At 42.2% G+C, this 14,378-nt stretch overlaps 1 long non-coding RNA gene across 1 annotated transcript; it reads left to right on the top strand.

Annotated features, from left to right (window-relative positions):
* Nucleotides 1-2,249: 2,249 nt before the first annotated feature.
* Nucleotides 2,250-6,053, top strand: LOC140582999 (uncharacterized). The gene is made up of 2 exons (XR_011985792.1): nucleotides 2,250-4,640; nucleotides 5,684-6,053. It is a non-coding gene; the product is annotated as an uncharacterized lncRNA (long non-coding RNA).
* Nucleotides 6,054-14,378: the final 8,325 nt, after the last annotated feature.

Here is a 14,378-nt window from a genome sequence, read left to right as displayed (position 1 = left end):
TCTTCAGGCTCATCCTATGGGAGCCATTGACTGCTTTGCTGACTGGGGGGGGCGGCTGGCCCAGTATCCGCATGCAGTGTGGCTCTTGTGCCACTGTCACGTCGTTCTCAGTGTTTCCTTGTGAGTCACTCCTCTGTCAACATTGGGGGGGGGGGGCTGAGCTTGGCTGGCTACGCTGTAGATGAGCAAGGCTACACCCGGTCCCTCACAAAACGCCACATCCGCGTGCGCCGACCGCCAATATCCAGGCGAGAATCGTGCCATCGGTGCTGATCCCATACGGACTGCCCACCTCCCCCCCCACCCCCGCCCCCAAGACAACATTGGCACTGAGCGTCGATCCTCCAGCATTCTGTAGCCCAGAGAACCGCACGGTTCTCCTTTAATAAATCAATCAGCATCAATCAGCCAACAGGTCCCATGGCAACAAACTGACACGCAGGACAAACAGGATGTGAGGCAAGGAGGACAACTGAGGTCGTTACATTGCAGGGAGCTGCTGTGCTTTATGATTTGAGTCATGACTGATACCGTCTGGAGAGGGACAATGGGTTTCCATAACATGTGCACTGTTTAGAGAATTATACCACGGCATTAATTCTCAAATCTGTTATAAATTGTAATTTATTGTGTTGTAGCCATTTTTTCCTCACTGGAACAATGTAAAGAACAAAGCAAACATGGGATTGTAAATAATAATAAGTCAGATAAGGTTATTAAATAACAAGGTTCTTTATGCTGTTCTTAAAGCTTTTGGGATTGCCAGGGTAGGCATGAAAGTTACGTCACGGCTGGAAGCGAGGTGGTAGATTTTGAATTTGGTTGGGCAAATGGGCCACTTTATGGTCAAGTTATATCCCGTTGATTGTTCATTTTGAAATAATTTTGGTTGAAACAATAGCATAAATATGTTTATACAAATATTGTCTATTGAACTGCGTGCAAAAATGACCACGGGCTCTGCCTTTCTGCAGCTTTTGTTTTGATTAAAAGGCCGATACGTATTGTAAACATTTATTGTAACTAACATTACTAAAAATTCCAGAATAATTCTGTTCGAAATTAATGGAAACAAATACACAATTTTTTATTTATTGGTGGAAGAAAGTAGTTTTACTAATCAGTGTTTTCCGCTCGTAAGCATGAAAATAATGCCTTTAGGCATCCAAATGAACAGTAACTGTGGTATAAGCGTGCATAAGCTGTGCATTAACCCTTACAAATGATCCTTTTATACTTCATGATATTCAGTCGGTGTAGCTAACCAGGAAGTCGGCCATTTTATTTTATTGTTTTGGTTTTAGTAGAATGAAGAGTTCTGCAACGAAAGCCATGTTTGCTCATCTGCATTGTGCACTGACTCCATTCCTTCATTTCACTCAGTTGTTTCCTTATTTCACGGGCTGAATCTGGGCTTTTTGGAGATACTTTGCATGTGTGAGATAAGCCCAGCTGACGTCCCCTCTGCAATGCATTAACCCAGCTCCGGAGGGCCCTGGTGTTCAGCAGGAACCTTCCGGCAGCCGCGAGGACGGTTCGCTCGGGGCTGATAACGGCGCCGTGCCGACTCCTGCCAAAGCGAGCGGGGCTCGGATTCCGCTGGGCCGGTCGGGGCTTGGGAGGGGGTCGTGACAGCGGAGGGGCAGAGGTGTCTCTACATCCCCGGCACGCGCTAAATAAAGCTCGATAAACCTCTTTACGGCTCCGCGTACATCCTTCCTGTCCGACGGAGCTGAGAGGAGCACGCTCTCTCTTGTCCTCCGGTGTGTCGGGCGAGCGCCTTGCCGGCTGCACAGACAAAGGCTCCCCGAAAGGGAGTGTATGAATATTCTGCATGAGTAATGCTGCACAGGCTTATTTTTGACACAGCCGGTTTCCGGGGGGAAATGGGAACGCTTATAATGTAGGAGAGCCATCTGTTATCTGTGGCTGCTGCTCGAGAGTAGCCCAGAAGCACACCAGGCAGACTCGACACTCCCCTACAAATTGAATACGCTTTTTTAATTCTCCCCGTTTCTCTGAATAGCGGCTAATCAGGCACGTGTTGGACTGAGGGCGGTCGGCCCTCTGTGCCATCAGCACACTTCAAGCCGGCGCTGACCGCATTGCTGGGAAATTGCGGGAATCAGGGAGGTTTCGGAATTTCGGCTCAAGCTCGGAGGTTATATTCGGGGGGGGGGGGGGGGGGGATTTTATTTTTCGCATGCAAAGATTTGTCTTTGTACACATTCATCAGTCTCTTACCCACATAGCAGACAGGTCTGGCCCAGATCTGGCGTCAAGCCGGCATTGCTGGCTGAGTTCTGGCATGGCAAGTGGTATGTCAACCAGATATGGGCCAGGTCTGGCAATGATGGCACTGTTTACATTATGGCATGCCAGATGTGGCCCGATTGTGGTTTGGTCTATGTGGCCCAGGCACATAGAAGACAGGTCTGGCCCAGATCTGGCGTCAAGCCGGCACTGCTGCCCAGTTAGCAAGCACATGTGGGCCGATTCTCGCTGAGTTGTGGCACATTCGGTTCACTGTCAGCAACGGTAAAAAATTGCGGGCCGATTGTGGGCCTAGCACGGCGACGATTCTGGCTGACTGTCGGCATTTTTAATCTGGGCCAGAACCATTCTGAGCACGGCGAGCGATTCTGGCTGACTGTCGGCATTTTTAATCTGGGCCAGAACCGTTCTGAGCACGGCGAGCGTTTCTGGCTGACTGTCGGCATTTTTAATCTGGGCCAGAACCGTTCTGAGCGCGGCGAGCGTTTCTGGCTGACTGTCGGCATTTTTAATCTGGGCCAGAACCGTTCTGAGCGCGGCGAACGATTCTGGCTGACAGTCGGCATTTTTAATCTGGGCCAGAACCGTTCTGAGCGCGGCGAGCGTTTCTGGCTGACTGTCGGCATTTTTAATCTGGGCCAGAACCGTTCTGAGCGCGGCGAGCGTTTCTGGCTGACTGTCGGCATTTTTAATCTGGGCCAGAACCGTTCTGAGCGCGGCGAACGATTCTGGCTGACAGTCGGCATTTTGCGTGTCGGACGACTTTGGCTGACAGTCATCCATTTCAGCATTGGTAACATGATTTGTGTCGTACCTAGCCCTCACCTGGCGTAAAATTCTGGCCTGATGTCAGATAAATATTCTCAAAAAAATTCGAACCAGAACTAGTCTTAACATGGAAGATCATTCTGACTACAGTCTATAGGAGGGGTCACCAACATGGTGCCCGTGGGCACCAGGGCGCCCCCAAGGACCACATGAGTTGCCCACGGTGACTGTTCTAAAAATAGCACAACTCACCATTGAGCATGGCGTCTAAAATTTAATTTTATCCTGTTGATATTCTTCTTTAATCACATTTGCATTTATATAGATTTGAAAATGGCAATATCTAAAAGAAAGCATTTAAAACGCTTTTATTATACATGATTTAAGAAAAATGTATCAAACTGGTAGCCCTTCATAAGGCTCAGTACCCGTGAAGTAGCTCCCAGTTTCAAAAAGGTGACCCCTGGTCTTAGTCTATAAGAACATAAGAAATTTACAAACGAGAGGAGGCCATTCGGCCCATCAAGCTCGTTTGGGGAGAACTTAACTAATAGCTCAGAGTTGTTAAAATCTTATCTAGCTCGGATTTAAAGGAACCCATGGTTTTAGCTTCCGTTACACTAGCAGGAAGAATATTCCATACTCTAACTACACGCTGTGTAAAGAAGGGCTTCCTCAAATTTGTTTTAACATGTTCTCCCGCTAATTTCCACTTATGGCCACGAGTTCTAATATTTAGACTAATACTGAAATAGTCATTTGGCTGAACAGCATCCAGACCCGTTAGAATCTTATAGACCTGAATCATATCCCCCCTTAGTCTCCTTTGCTCAAGGCTAAACAGATTCACTTCCGCTAACCTCTCCTCATAAGACATTCCTCTAAGACCAGGAATCATTCTCGTTGCACCTTTTCTAAGGCAATATATATGAGGTTCTCATTTCATTATGTTGTATATGTAAATCTGCAAGATGTCACCTGGGTCTGTTCGAGCATTGGTAATGCTTTGTCCCATACCTGACCCTCATCTGGCATAAAATTGTGGCTGAAGGCTCTGTTCTCTATTATATCATAACCACTGTCTGTTTGGGATAAAGCCTATACTAAAGATCATGAGAAACACAATAAAGGGCCAATGGCTGACATACAAAAAGACTCCAAGCACCAGCTGTTGACATAGTACAGTCCCACTGATATGATAATTTTTTTGTTTAACATTGGAAAACCATTAAAACTTATTGGATATTTTTTGTTAACTACGGTATATCGTCAATCATTATTTTTCATCTGACATGTTTACTTAAAAAAGGAAAAGTAAAAACAAATGAAAACATTAATTTATCTTCTCTAAAATCTTGTCTTTTAAAAATATAAACCCGTTTGGAATACTTTGTGTATAGGGCTTTTCTATTGACCGTTCGGTATTTGATCATCTACGCTGAACAACCAATCCTGAAATAAGTGGGCGTTAACGTTTCAGTTTAGACCAATCAATGTCCTTTAGACGTCACTGCAACTTCCCCGGACTTTGAGGCTGTTGACGGCGTCGATCGACTTTAGATGGCTGATTCAGTTTGAATAATAACGAGCGAATTGTGGTAAGTGAAATATTTCAGTTACTTTTAAAGTTCCATTTAACCTTTTTAGTCAGAGATTTTAGCTTAAGATTCTGTCGGAACGGTATGTTGGGAATGATCGTTCATTTTAAAAAGTCGGTTCAAACAAGTCACACGCCTTGACATAATATTAAATACAGGGCTCTCGAGTTTAAATCAGATGTTTAACGTTAGATTACATCTGCAGAGCTCTCAAGTCTCACGTATTGTGTGTGGGACACACGCATTTAACACAACAATCTACCACGCCAAACGACATTTCTCTGTCTGAGAAGTGATAAAGCTCGCGCCACAGCTAATCCAAACCTGCACCTTCTATTTTTTTCTTTTCATGGGGAACATGTCACTTCAGTCCACTGCTCCTTTGTTGCTGGTGATATCTGAAACTTGTTTGGTTAAAAATGAGCACCGCAAGTTCCAATTTACGACTTTGTGCATTTAATTCCTAGTGATGGAAATATATCCTTATATATATATATAAGGATATATTTCCATCACTAGGAATTAAATGCACATATATATATGCGTCTAATTGATCAATCGACAGATTTATCAGTTATGCATGATCATAAGTTGGTAAAGTTGTGTGTCATATTAAAGTCACAGTAAAAAAAAAACAGGGATGAAATTCATATGGAACAATCATATATTCTGTGCAGTATTGGATGTAGCAGCCTTCTGGACAGTTACAGTTCAGCAATGAGTGTTTTTTATGTCAGATCAGAACAGATATTACATTTCAGATTGCATACATATATGCATACAACTTTGACGTGTTGTGAATTAAATGGTGAAATTAACAACCCTGTTTAAATATTGTTTACTTGTTCATGATATTCTGTCATGGACATAATGATTCATATCTCCTTATTTGTGTACTACTGTATGTGTTTTGGAATTGTTTTATACTATAAATGTTGGGTGCTGTCTTGATCTTGATGGTATGATTTATGTTCTATGTCTTAGAAGCAGGTGGCATTAATAGTTTTGTGTTGTGTGTTGTGGCTGCAAAATTCCTTAACTAGGAGTGCAACGGACCAGGAGGCAGAGAAAAACATTCAAAGATGGCTTCAGTTGGCACCTGACAGGGATGGAGGAATGAAGGAACATGCAAAAAGGGCAAATGACACTTAATTCCATTGTTTGTGATGTATTTACTTGTTTTGTATTTGGATTTTTTTGTGTGTGTTTTTGACCACCCAAATTTCACATTTTATTAACCAGTTTTACAGGGCCGTGTTCTTAGATATTTTGTATGTTGTGAAGTGCTTTAAACGCCTCATCTGTCTGTTGATGTTACAAAGTAAAGTGTAATTAAATATCAATCAGTGGTTTGTTGAAAAGCATTTATATGTTGTTTATAGTAAAAGTAAAAATAAACTTTATTGATATCAATTGTGTATCCATTGTGCTTTATGATGTCACTGGGCCTGTTATAGCCCAAATCAGGTAGAACCATGTCTGGGCCATCACTGGGCCTGTTATGGCCCAAATCAGAAAATCCATGTCTGGGCCGTCACTGGGCCTGTTGTAGCCCAAATCAGGTAGAACCATGTCTGGGCCATCACTGGGCCTGTTATGGCCCAAATCAGAAAATCCATGTCTGGGCCGTCACTGGGCCTGTTATGGCCCAAATCAGGAAGAACCATGTCTGGGCCATCACTGGGCCTGTTATGGCCCAAATCAGAAAATCCATGTCTGGGCCGTCACTGGGCCTGTTGTAGCCCAAATCAGGAAGAACCATGTCTGGGCCGTCACTGGGCCTGTTATGGCCCAAATAAGAAAATCCAGGTCTGGGCCGTCACAGGGCCGTCATTCTTTGCGGTATCTGGGCCAAAGGAAAATGAATAGTGTGGGCCAGATCTGGCCCAAAAGAATTTTGCTATCTGGGTATCTGGTCCTTTGTTTGGGATCCAAGTACATCAGAGATTAGAAGCTATCTGTGTGGGGGGAAAAAAATAGGCATTGACTACTTATATCACTGGAAATAATTTCACACTCTAATAGTCTGAAGGATATAGATGTGAGCAAATATCCCGGGAAGGTAAGGTTACATAAAGCATGTAGCTGCCACTTCTAAACATGACAATTTCCTCAGAAAATAGCTTCAATAATGGCCTGAAATGACTGCTTTGCTGTGTGACATTATCTCCAAGGCTTCTGTCTCTGTCCCCTATTTGCATGTTAACAGAAAAACATTCTGATGGGCAACAGGACACATTCTCCTGTGCGCTGCAAAGAAAACTCACGTTCCAGCCAAAGAGAGTGTGTCACGCTCTTCAGTAAATATTACAGCCGTAAACACGGCAAGCCATGTAAGAAATTCAGCCATATATTAAGTGACAAATGCAATTAGGAAATGTATCCACCTATCGTCAGTACTGCCTTATCACTGTGGGATTACTGTGTGCCAGGAACATATCCCAGAATGCACTGGGCATAAAGCAGGGGACACTTTCGACAAGATAAATTAAGTAATACATGTCTCATGTAAACCCAGCATAGAAAAACATACTTCACACTCTGTACCTTTCGCCCGGTGACTTCAAAGCGGCTCAGATCACAGCGCAAAGTGCCAAAAAAAGCCAGAAAGTCCCAACATATTTGGGTCAACCACCGATATCAAAAGCAAAGTGTGGGGATTGAGTCATTTCCAATAACATCTCTCACAAAGTCTCCAGCAGTCCAAGTGTATAAGACTGCTAAAGTTTCACAGCACCACGAATCCTCACAGTATATAAAAAGTCAGTTCAAGGCTTGAACATCTATACAATCATTGCACTATTTCCATCGTAATCCGTGATCCACCTCTTGTCAAAGCAAGTCCTTATCTGCATAACATATTTCGTACATGGGCGACCTAAACGGGAAACCAGGCTGCCAATTGACTCATCCACATGAATCAAGAATGGACGACTGCCAGAATGCACTTCGGTCAGTGTTATTGGTGTGCACATCTCTGCAATCATTGGTGTGCACATCTCTGCAATCATTGGTGTGCACATCTCTGCAATCATTGGTGTGCACATCTCTGCAATCATTGGTGATGCAGCAGTGAAGACTGTGCAGCCTAAGCCTGACCTGGTCTCCCAAATTCTGCAGAAGGGAGCCATGTTTTGGCATCACAAGCCTGCTGCAACTGGATCGGCTGATGGGAAACTGACCGGGTACCGTCAGATGACATGAAGAAATGAATATTCAACATTTTCATTTCATTTTTTGCACATTTTTTTTTCTACCATAGTTGCCAACAACGCAGTCTGAAACAACATTTAGAAACATCACAAAAAGGAAACTTCCAGGCACATAGACACATAGTAACATTTCCGGCTTGTACCCCTGCCCCCCCCCCCATCTGAAATTTGTTTGTTAGAAGCAGCAAGTTATGAAAATGATGAGTTTGAATCTGTGGGCCTGCGTAGTATATATATTCATTTTAGCCAAGACAATGATAAATGCATAAGGATATTAAGCTGGAAGATCACAGATGCTGCAAAATATTGCCCGGACCTCCATGCAAACTGTGGCCCAAACCCACAGAATGGACTGAGCTGAAACAGATTGTGGAGAGTTGTATCTTTTATCTATTAGTATTGTCTGCAGTCCTTAGAGTCCAGAGATTACTAATCAAACCCAGACTGGAAATCAGTATGTGTGTGTGTGTGTGTGTGTGTATATATATATATACGTATATATACACAGATGCTCCTCTACTTACGAACTTTCAACTTACGAACTTTCAGATATATGAACTAAGAGGACTGTAAGTCCAAATAATGTTCGTTGGGCTTCCATTTCCTGTGTGCAACATAATTTTTTTTTCTTGTGCACCAGTTCCGCCTAGTATGACTTCTGGCCGCTACTCCCGCCGCGCAGCAGCGTAGCGTGCGGACTCCCAGCATCCTAGTCCTTTATACTTGCGTATACCCTTAAAATGATATTGAATAACAACTTGCGAACATTTCAAGTTACGAACTGCTGTTTGGAACATAACTCATTCGTAAGTAGAAGAGCGTCTGTATATTTATATATACATATATACACACATACATACATACATACATACATACATATACACAAGAGCATATAAAGAGTTATCATCAGTTTAGATTCCAAAAAGCGCCCTGTGTTACGGCACTTTGTGTAGCTGTAGCGCACGCGAGAATAGTGAGCGCCATCAGTTCAAGATGCACCTCCTTTGATCTCGCTGCTGCTGATGTGTAGATGTGAGTTTTCCCACCGTGAGATGGAGTCAGGAGCTGTGAGTCTCCTCATCGGCCTGCGGGAGGCTGAGCAGAACTGCCCCGTCAGCACATTTAAACAAGCGCCCTCCTGGGGGAGAGCTGATGCAGCTGTTAGTGTATGTATGTATATTAACAAAATGTAGTCCATCTGCTTAAACACCAGGAATTACTTACACACACACACACACACACATATATATATATATGTATATATATATATATATGTGTGTGTGTGTGTGTGTGTGTGTGTGTGTGTGTGTATATATATATATACACATACATATATACATATGTATGTATGTATTTATGTCTGTGTATGTGTCTGTTCATCTGTATACATGTGTGCGTACATGCCTATATATATGTGTGTGTGTGTGTGTGTGTGTGTGTGTGTATAGACAGTGTATGTTAAAGAAGCTCTTGTGTAATCCTGGGTGTTTGCATTGTATGTGTGTGTGTGTGTGTGTGTGTATAGACTGTTATGTTAAAGAACCTCTAGTGAAATCCTGGGTGTTTCCATTGTATGTGGTATAAAACAGGAGCTTATCAGGCACCGAAGTTAATTATATTCCCATTAAAATATGCTAAATCTGACGCCTTTTCTCCTTTTAATTTAGAATTTGATTTGTTGGTAAATGGGCCATGACACTTTTCATTAGAATAGAGATGGCACACGTCAAAGATCAATTAATACTATATTAACGTAGAGTAACGTGTGATATTATACTATAATGTACTGTGGAAACACATAATGGAGGGACTGAACTGTAGCTGTGTTAGCGAAAGCTGTTTGTGCATGCGCTGTTTATCTTAACATATCCATTCATCCATCCATCCATCCATCCAGTCTTAACATATCCATCCATCCAGTCTTAACATATCCATCCATCCATCCATCAAGTCTTAACATATCCATCCATCCATCCAGTCTTAACATATCCATCCATCCAGTCTTAACATATCCATCCATCCAGTCTTAACATATCCATCCATCCATCAAGTCTTAACATATCCATCCATCCATCCATCCATCCAGTCTTAACATATCCATCCAGTCTTAACATATCCATCCATCCATCCATCAAGTCTTAACATATCCATCCATCCATCCATCCATCCAGTCTTAACATATCCATCCATCCATCCATCCATCCAGTCTTAACATATCCATCCATCTATCCATCCATCCAGTCTTAACATATCCATCCATCCATCCATCCATCCATCCATCCATCCAGTCTTAACATATTCATCCATCCAGTCTTAACATATCCATCCATCCATCCATCAAGTCTTAACATATCCATCCATCTATCCATCCATCCAGTCTTAACATATCCATCCATCCATCCATCCAGTCTTAACATATCCATCCATCCATCCATCCAGTCTTAACATATCCATCCATCCATCCATCCAGTCTTAACATATCCATCCATAAAATTACCCAGTATAGGCTATGAGGTCCATGTTCACATACATAAATGGTAACATGGTGCTTCATTCTTAGTATGTCTCTGCACACACTTTCAGTCAGACTGACTAACTAGGCTTATAGGACATTTATCCGTTTGAAAGGATGAGAGTTTCAGTGCTTTGAAGCAGCAGTGAAGCTTAAACTGGCAACATTTAGTCCCTAATCCAAGTTTCTACCAGCCGGAGAGCCGTTAGACAGCAGTAAGGAATGTATTACAGCTGGGAAGCACCGAATGGCCCAGGCCGTAGCTGCCAAACTGCATTTCAATATTCAGGCACTTGCATTTTATATAAAGTTCAAATTTATCTAGTTATTATTATTATTACTATTAATCGCATGACAAAAATGATTTATTTCCTTTTTTCAATGCAAAATTTACACTTTGAACTGTTAAATCCATTCAGAGCACTTACATGTTCAAAGAAAAAAAAAATACATGCACACACACTCACTCACGTGTGCGTACACACACACACACACACACACGCACAAATCCATTTTTAGCCAGAAGATATGCTGGGATTTGGTGAAAATTAGCATTTAAATTAAAGTGTGTGCTGAGATAGAAAGTCATCGCGTTTATGAAATCCCTGGTGCCCTGCGGCGTGTTTTACAACGCAGATATACAACAGCGCACAAGGGCATGTCACAGCTGATTGACAAGCTTGTTCTGGTTTACAATTGGCTTTGGAGAGATGCCATTTTGTCCTTCTTTAGTCACTATAAGCAGCCTTTTAGAGGTCTAATAATATATATATATATATATATATATATATATATATATATATACTGTATATATATACTGTATATGTATATATATATATATGAGGGTTATGTAATATTTTACAATACACATTGAGTGCAGTCCACAAATTGTAAAAATAGAAATTATATAACATGATTTTCCTGCAAAATGACCTGTCCCAGGGCTAATTTAATAATGATGTAACGCCCCATCTTGATTGAGATTTAATTGTCTCTGCACCGCCTGGTAACCTTAATAGAGGCCAGATCACCCTTTCTGGCATGGGATGTCATGAAATATGGCCACACATACAACGTGTGTTTGCCAAAACGTTACCACATGGATTTGTTGTCCAACCTTGAAATAACTAGATAATGCAAAGATGGACGTGGCTTTTTCTGTTGTTGTTGTGATCGCCTTGTTCAGAGTGGTTTAATTTCAGTAAAAACATAAACAGACAGGATCAGATTAAAGATGTGAATGTTCACGTTTGTCTTACCACTTTCACTCTGCTGGTTTGCCTGCTTAGTAAAGCAAAGCTTATGTATTGCTAATAGAATTTGACCATAAAGCCACTGACCATTGTGGATACACACACACACACACACACACACATGTAGGGTAAACATATCCTTATGGGGACCGCTCATTCATTTCAATGGGAAAATGCTAACGCTAACTATGACAACCGTAACCCCCGCCCAGCCCTAACCATAACCATAAGTAACCTAACAAAATACAAGAGTTTTTGCATTTTTAGTTTTTTCATAGCAGTCACCGATTTTTATAAAATAGAGTTTTCCCTTATGGGGACCAGGAAACCGGTCCCCATAAGGGAAAAAAAAACAGATATTTATCACGTTATGGGGACATTATGTCCCCATAAGGATAGGTAAACCCGCTCACACACACACACATATATATATACACACAAATATCACACATAGCTATATACAAAGTCCGACAATTCCTGAAGACATTTTAACACACTGTAAATATTAATGAATGTTGGCTATGGATTGAAATCCCAGTTGACAATGTTCTTAAATTAACTGTAATCACCAGCACCTGACAGCCCCAGTGGCACTATGGGTAAGGCCCTAGTCTCCTAAGTTGTGGGTTTGAGTCCCATCTGGGCTGTGATTGATTATGGGCAGCATTCTGCTCCTGGGGGTTAGCTCTCTGCCCGGATGGTTGGATGGTCACTGGTGTAGATCTTGTAGTTGATGAAGTGATTTCACCCTTTGAGCCAAGCCCATAACCCCAGACCATGTTGCTCTGGATATAAGTCTCAGCGAAATAAATCACATCCCTTATTATTTGCATAATCTGTTACAACAAAGGTTCACCTTCACCATAGAAACTGTTGGCACTTGGAGTAAATTATATATTACATTGAATTTTTACAGTCCTGTAACATGGGAACAGCTGTGATTATGAGATCTGCATCAAGGACTGAAAGTTCGAATAGCCATGTCGCCTGAGTGAGCAGGCACAATCTGGATGCTTACGTAACCGATTTGTATAAAAGCAATTTATTAAGCAAAGAACATTATGTCACACTCGAGGTTCCCATGTGAAAAATTGTTACCCCCTTACACTCAATAGCTGGTTATGCCACCTTTAACGGGAATGACTCTGACTGACTGAAAGGCGCTTCATAGGCGGCATATAGTTTTAAAAAAGGGTTCAAAGTTTGAATTCCCCCTGTATGAAAACCTTTGCTGTGCCCTTCCTCAACCTATCGACCATAAAGTACAAGGTTGCCTCTCCTGACAAACACCGTTATTCTCAAGACGACTTTAAAAGCGAGATAAGTAGCGCTGAGCCTCAAAGTAAATGAATTAGCATTCAGCTTGATTCCTTAACCCAGTTTGCTTAGATAAATTGAGATTTAATTTATTAGACTTTCTGCCAGGACATGCGAATTCGCCTCCTCGGATTTCGACGTTACTTTGACACAAAAACAATATAAATAATGTAAATGCGAATGCATTATTAATGTCTCAGCCCCGAGAAGGAACACCTGTAAGACACGAGAACTGTCAGATCGCCTCACTCACGCAGAATTTCAATGTATGCGGGAGAGGGAAGGAAATCACAGCTGTCACCTTAAAATCAAACACAATCCAAGACACACTGATGAAGAAAACACACATAACGCTCCTTTTCTAGGGCGTCATGGTGGCATGATGCTTATTACCGCTGCCTCACACCTCTGGGACCTGGGAATAGAGTTTCCGCCGTGGCTCCATGTGCGTAGTGTTTGCATGATCTCCCCGTGTCATTGTGGGGATTCCCCTGGGTATACCGGTTTACGCCAGCCTGGGTTGTTCCCTGCATTGTGCCCATAGCTTCCATTACAGGCCCCGGACCCCCTGCACCCATGCATAGCAGAAGCGGCTACAGGGGATGGATGGAGAGATGGATGGATGGATGAAAGGCTTGTTTGCTCATTTTCTGCTGATGCAGTCAGACAAAAGCACAACTTGTAAGGAGCAGAAAGTTTGTGTCACTGCCGGGAATTGACAGCCTAAGTACACTTATAAATCAGCATCAGGATGAAGGTGAACTTTATAGTCCAATTCCACTGAAATATGTGCTTATAATACACACACACACATTATATATATGTAATGGATGCTGTACTGTAGATTATAGTTATAGATTAGATTATTAGAAGAGAAGAGGGGTGCACAAAATGCTTCTCTTAGTAACCCTAACCCTCAGACTAGCTGGGACATCAGCACTGGGATGAGAAGGGGGGGGGGGCATTATGTGGATTATTATATTCTTATTTTGCAGAACAAATTAACTGAGCAAGCTTCCATTTATTCAGGAGTGAAGACACAGCACCGGTCTGGGTTCATTTATATCTGCACCGCAGGGATCGTATTACACATTAACGGTTAATCTCCTTCACCGTGAACACGATGCACAGGTGAAGCCGGATGAGGATCGAGCTATTTTTATGACCGAGTCATATCTCCTGCCTGTAACTCCAAGGAGCCCTCGTACCAGAGGAATAAATCTTATGAAGGTCTTAGCAGCAATTTAAAGGACAACATAGACCCCCCCCACCCCCAGTCTAGTGATTAGAAACCTCGTACCCATAACTATTCCACAAAACTAATTAAATGAACTACATTATACTGTGAACCGGTGCATGCAGATGTAGTACTTTCTAAGTTTGCATTGATCGCTCATTAACATCAGACAGCCTCATTTACATCGTGCAGAATTCAAGCTTAAAA

This window comes from Paramormyrops kingsleyae, chromosome 25 (assembly GCF_048594095.1).
Source record: "Paramormyrops kingsleyae isolate MSU_618 chromosome 25, PKINGS_0.4, whole genome shotgun sequence".
In the NCBI taxonomy this organism is placed as follows: Eukaryota; Metazoa; Chordata; class Actinopteri; order Osteoglossiformes; family Mormyridae; genus Paramormyrops; species Paramormyrops kingsleyae.
Note: the sequence above shows the minus strand (reverse complement) of the source record. Positions and strands in the feature narration are given on the sequence as shown.